The following is a 6,478-nucleotide window of genomic DNA, read 5'->3' on the forward strand; positions in this document are numbered from 1 at the left end:
CTCTCCAGGCTGTTGTTGTTAGTGAGACAGAGTTTCTCTGTGTAGCTTTGGAGCCTATCCTGGGACTCATTCTGTAGACCAGGCTGGCCTCGAACTCACAGAGATCCAGCTGCCTCTGCCTCCCAAGTGCTGGGATTAAAGACATGCGCCACCACCGCCCGGCATACATCTGGATTTTTAAATGGGTATGGGGTATCCAAATTCAGGTCTTCATACTTGTAAAACATGTGTGTTATTGACTGAGCTGCCTCCCCAGTACCTAATTTGTCTTTCCTTGGGTGTTTTATTTATTTTTAATTTAACTTAATTTTGTGAATGAGTGTTTAACCTGCATGAATGTCTGTGTGTCCTGTGTGCCTCGTGTTAGTATTCAGGCATCTGTACTGATTTGGTACCTGTGGAAGCCAGGAGAGGGCATGGGGTCCTCTGGAACTAGAGTTACAGACAGTTGTGAGCTGATGGGAATCTTCCCAAGTCCTCTGGAAGAGCAGCTAGTACTCTTAACTGCTGAGTCATCTCTCCAGCCTCCTCTTCTTAGATATTTTCACAGTAATACAAAGCCAATTAACACCATGTGCAGGGTTCTTAGCATTTCTATTGGCTGTAAATTGTTCTGCCCATTTGCTATGCCACACTTCATCGAACATTCTTTATAATAGAACCTCTGGATAATTTCCGGCTTTTCAAAATACTGTCACAGTAAAAAAAAAAAAAATACCGCAAATTAGCTGGTCAGCTACTGAGAGTTCAGTGGACCGGGTCTCTTAGATACAAAGAAGGCAACACAGAGAAGCGCTCCTGAAGTACACAGCTTTGAGCAAATATTGAATACACACAAAGGAGAGATAAGCGCATGACCTTTCTGAGGACCTACGGCAGTGAAGGGGGCTGGGTGAGCTTATTTGTTTAGACAGTAATAATAGCTTCATAGAATTGTGTGTGCTTCCTAAAGAAATACAGAAGCCACAGTAGACAATGGGGCCTTGGAAAGGGCCCATAAATAATTGCCTTGGCTCTGAGTGTCAAAGCAGCATCTCAGAGAGAGCCCCACTGAACTCAAGCCATTGTCTCCAGTCAGTGAGGCTCTGCCCTCCCCTGGCTGTGCTTTGTAAGGGTTGACAACTGTGGCTAGAAGAGAAAAGATGACTCGGACTTTCTTTGTTTAAATTCAGCTCTGGGTTATATATACCAGGTCTCCTCTGAGGATGGCACTCATGAGAAGCCTCTTAAGAAGATGGCCCATGGTGATGCATGCCTTTAATCCCAGCACTCAGGGGACTCTCCGAGTTCGAGGCCAGCCTGGTCTACAGAGCAAGTTCCAGGACAGCCAGGGTCATACAGGAAAAAGAAAAAGAAATCAGATCCCAGGATAGAGAACCATATTCTTCCAACTACCTTCCCATAGATTCCTTGATTCTGCCATCCCACCTTCAACACCATCCACCTTCCGGATGAGGTTTCAGGACCGTCATGCAGGCACATTGCTATTCTTGGCCGTGACTTCTTCCTCAGGTGCATGCCGGGCTGAGGATGTAGCTCAGAGGAAGAGAGGGTGCCTACCCAACATTTGATCCTCAGCACTGCAAAGAAGAAGAAGGGAAACTAATAAAGCAACAACAACAAAACTCGATTAAAGAGAGTTACTCAAAGCCAGATGATGGTGGCACACAGTTTTAAACCCAGCACACAGGAGGCAGAAGCAGGCAGACCTCTGTGAGTTTGAGGCCAGCCAGGTCTACAGAGTGAGTTCCAGGACAGGCTCCAGAGAAACCCTATCTCAAGAGAGACAGAGACAGAGAGACAGAGAGAGTTACTCAAGATTACTCAAGATATAGTAAGACACATTAATACATGACTGATGCTACAATTTCATTTCAAACCCTTCCCGTCAATCTGGGGAACCAGATGCTGCCCTGCCACATAACAGAGGGTGAAGGACTTGATGTTCCCCCAATGACAGCTGGGTTTCTTTAGCAGCAGCATTCCTTGTTAGGCATCAGCAGTGATAATTCAGTCAACTGAATGTGTGGTAGCCCCCTGTACTTCCCCTCCCGACCCTGCCTCCCTCGGAAGATTGCTCCTCCCCACTCCCAATCAGCTGCAACAGAGAACCTTCGCGTTTATCTCCGCTCAACGTTTGATGAAAAACTCCAAGTCTCAAAAGAAGGCTCAGTTGTTTGAAAACTACTGGATTGGACAAGGATGCTCTGAGGTCAAGATCAAAAGGTCACTGGGTCAGGGGTGCCCGGCCAAGAGTAGGGTAGCTTTGGTGACAGTGATTTAGTCTGATGTTATCATCGCCAGCAAAATGAACACACAGAGAGAGCCGGAACTGCAGCAGCGACCTAGTGCACAGACGCTACCAGCTCAAAGTGACCCGGGTTCTGATCGTGCTTTCTAGCAACCCGTGTCCCAGTCCTGAGCCTGTGTCATGGCTTCCTGCAGAGAGTGTAGCAGTCTGAGCCCTTGTCATCTTCTCCACACGCTGAAGATGATACTCATGACCACCTCACAGGAGAGGTAAGCTAGTCAGCAAATGCTCTTACACTACTGCCAAGCATATATATATATATATATATATATATATATATATATATATATACATATATATATATATATATTGTCTTTCAAGACAGAGTTTCTCTGTGTAACAGCCCTAGCTGTCCTTGAACAAGCACTGTAGAACAGGCTGTCCTTGAACTCACTGAGATCTTCCTGTCACTGCCTCCTGAGTGCTGGGATTAAAGGTGTGCACCTCTACTGCCTGGCTTTTTTTTTGGGGGGGGGTGGTTAATATTATTTTTTTTACTGGTAACATTTGATGACTTTTAAGCTAAAATCCAGGGGGCTGGAGAGATGGCTCAGTGGTTAAGAGCACTGACTGCCCTTCTAGAGGACCTGAGTTTGATTCCCAGTAACCGTATAGAGGTTCACAACCATCTATAGTGGGATCTGATGCCCTTGTCTGACATAAAGGTAGACATACAGATACAGCACTCATGTATAAAATAAATAAATCTTTTAAAAAAGCTAAAAATCTGTATTACAGGTATATATATATTTTGCCCTTACAGGACAGAAAGGCTCTTGGGACCATTTCTGTTCGTGTCCTCTGTAAGGCCTCACTAGCACTTTAGGCTCTTGGTGAGTACTTGGTGAGTAATATTTCTACATGAAGCAAGTGTGCCAGGCCAGGCTGGCACACATGATCCCAGTATTGTCATACTCCTTTTGATGCTCCATAAATATTTGATAAGTCACAATAACATAATAATTGCAATTATGCCTAAAGATTACCCTTAGCACGATATTCCTGAAGTAGGGTTCTGTCCATTAGCAACATAGAAAACTTACTTTGTATCTCAATTCACTGCAAGTAAATTCTCTAACATGTTTTCGAATAACTACAGCAGATGAATCAATGTATTTTACACCGTCTCACACACTTGTTTCCAGGGAGCAGGCGCTGGGGCTGCCACATTCTAAGGTTGCAATGTGTTGGGTCCTTTCTTCTTCCCACATTTAGGAACTAATCACCTTACTTGTTTTCTAACCATAGGCATCTGGACTATTTTGCTGTCATTGCCTGGCTTTTGTAATGTTTATGAGTAAGAGGCAAAGTAGCTAGTGAAATGTGAGTTCAGAACGTTGGCGCTGGGGATAGAACAGAATCAGTTCTATCTAGTACGGAGCTAGCTCCCTCTATTAAAGTTTAAGAAGTAGCCTGAGCTGGACAGCGGTGGCACATGACTTTAATCCCAGCACTCGGAGGTGGTGACAGGCAGATCTCTGTGAGTTCGAGGCCAGCCTGGTCTACAGAGTGAGTTCAGGACAGGCTCCAAAGTAACAGAGAAATACTATCTGGGGAAAAAAAAAAAAAGAGGTAGCCTAAGCAGCATTCTGGGAGAGGAGAGAGAGTACAGAGCCACAAGCAGAGGGGAGTCTTCCGCATGGAGATTTACAGATTTGAATTTTACAATTATATTTTAAGATCTGTGTTTATGTGTATGAGGGTTTTGTCTGCATGTGTATATATGTGCCATGTGAGTGCCTGGTGTCAGAGGGGCTCAGAAAGTGTTGGATCTGCTGAAACTGGAGTTACAGAAAGTTGTAAGCCACCACATAGTTGCTGGAAACCAAGCCTGGGTCCTTGTCAAAAGCAGCAAGAGCTCCTCCTCCTAACTGCTCAGCAGTTACTTTGTTATTGTTGTTGTCGTTTTGTTTTTGCTTTTTTTTTTTTTTTTTTTTTTTTGGTTTTCCGAGACAAGGTTTCTCTGTAGCTTTGGAGCCTGTCCGGGAACTAGCTCTTGTAGACCAGGCTGGTCTCGAACTCACAGAGATCCGCCTGCCTCTGCCTCCTGAGTGCTGGGATTAAAGGTGTGCGCCACCACCGCCCGGCTGTTTTTGCTTTTTTTTTAAGACAAGGTCTTAACTCTGTAGCTCAGATTGGCTGGGAACTCATTATGTAGCCGGACTGGCCCTAAACTAGTATCAATCCTCCTGACTCAAGTCTCCTGAGTGCTGGGATAAGAGGTGTGAGCCATCAAGCCTACCTTGAGTTTGTCTGATTTTAGTTTTGGTTTTGTTGTTGTTTTTTCAAGACAGGATTTGCCTGTGTAGCTCTGGCTGTCTTGGAACTTGCTCTGTAGACCAGACTGGCTTCGAACTCACAGAGATCCAGCTACCTCTTCTTCCCAAGTGCTGGGATTAAAGGCTTGTGCTCCACTATTACCCGGCCTGAGTTTTTAATATTAGCAAATATTCTATAGAAGGAAGTATCCTTAATGGGAAGACCTTGGCAAGGGTAGGAGGACATATAGTTCCCCTTAGTAAATCTAGAGCCCCAAAGGGTTTCTCTTCATTGGAAAAGGGCCTGAAGGTGATGACTCTAGGTGCCCCGAAGGGCACACCCTTGCTCCAGGTTACATGTTTCCTATGAAGACTCTTTGTTATTTCCCTGCCTCTGTCTGAATACTCAAAACAGACACAAGACCAGCTCTCACTGCACTGTAGAATGTTTGAACACTACCCTCCTCCCCAGGAAAACATCAACAACCAGACTACATATACAAAACCCTCTCGCATAGAACTGGGGCATAGAAACTCTATTTATTATATCCCATATTTATTTGTTTTTGAGGAAAATTAGAACCAGGCCACTATACCTCAGGAAGCTGAGGCCAGCCTGTACTGCACAGGGTTGCTCCATTATAAATAAATAAATAGATAGATAGATAGATAGATAGATAGATAGATAGATAGATAGATAGATAGTGAACTGAAGAAGATTGTAAAGAAGAAACGTGTCCCCAGGGCCTGTCCTGATTCCTCTGGTGTCACCTGTCTGTGTGTCCTCTTCACTCTCTCCTTACCTTGTTTCATGTTCCCTCTGGGAACTCTTAGGACACTGAATTCCCAACTGCAGGATGATCAAGGCTAAACATTTCTGCATTTACTTATTCATTATCTTGTGTGTGTATGTACCATGTCATACATGAAGAAGAGGACATCTTGTAGTGAGATCTCTCCTCCACCTATATGGGTCCCAAGGATTGAATTCAGGACCACGGGCTCTCTGGCAAGTGCCATTATGGGGCTGAATCCTAGCTCTTGATGGAGAGATTTTGTTCCCACTTTTTTGTTTTTAGACAGGATCCCTCTATGCATTCTTTTTGTTTGTTTTTGTTTTGTTTTGTTTTGAGACAAGGTTTCTCTGTGTATCTCTAGCTGTCCTGGAACTTGCTTTTTATACCAGGCTGGCCTCGAACTCACAGAGATTCACCTGCCTCTGCTTCCCTGAGTGCTTGGATTAATGGCATGTGCCACCACTGCCTGACTCTCTCTATATATTTTTGACTGTCCTGGAATTCTATATGTAGATCAGGCCGACATCAAAAGATCTGGCTGCCTCAGTCTCCCGAGTGCTGGGATCCAAGGTGTACACCACACACCCAACCTGATGGACAGATTTTTAAAGAAGAAAACTGAGCTAAAAAAAAAAAAAAAAAAAAAAGAAAAAAAAAAAAGCTGGGTAGCAGTGGCACATGCATCCCAGCTCTGAAAAGGCAGAAGCAGGTGGATCTCTATGAGTTCCAGGACAGTCAGGGATACACAGAGAAACCGTGTCTCAAAAAGTCAAACAAATAACAACTGAGCTTTGGACTAATTGCTAATATAAATTATTAATATAATAATTTCTGTAACTGTACAGAAAACAACAATGATGACTTTTATGTGTTCAAAACTGGTATTTGAGGGGCTGGGCAGAGAGCTCAGAGAGCAAAGTGTTCGCTGCAATAACATGAGGATCAGCTCTTGTTCCCAGCACCCTTGTACAAGAGCAGTTCCTGGAGGTATACAGCTGTAATCCCACTGCTTGGAAGGTGGAAACAAGAGGACCCCGCCCCCCCTGGGCTTGTTATCCAGCCAATCCAGTTGAACTGATGTGTGTAAAGCAACCCCTGCCTGTTCTGCATGC

Source organism: Arvicola amphibius, chromosome 1, assembly GCF_903992535.2.
Source record: "Arvicola amphibius chromosome 1, mArvAmp1.2, whole genome shotgun sequence".
Classification (NCBI taxonomy): domain Eukaryota; kingdom Metazoa; phylum Chordata; class Mammalia; order Rodentia; family Cricetidae; genus Arvicola; species Arvicola amphibius.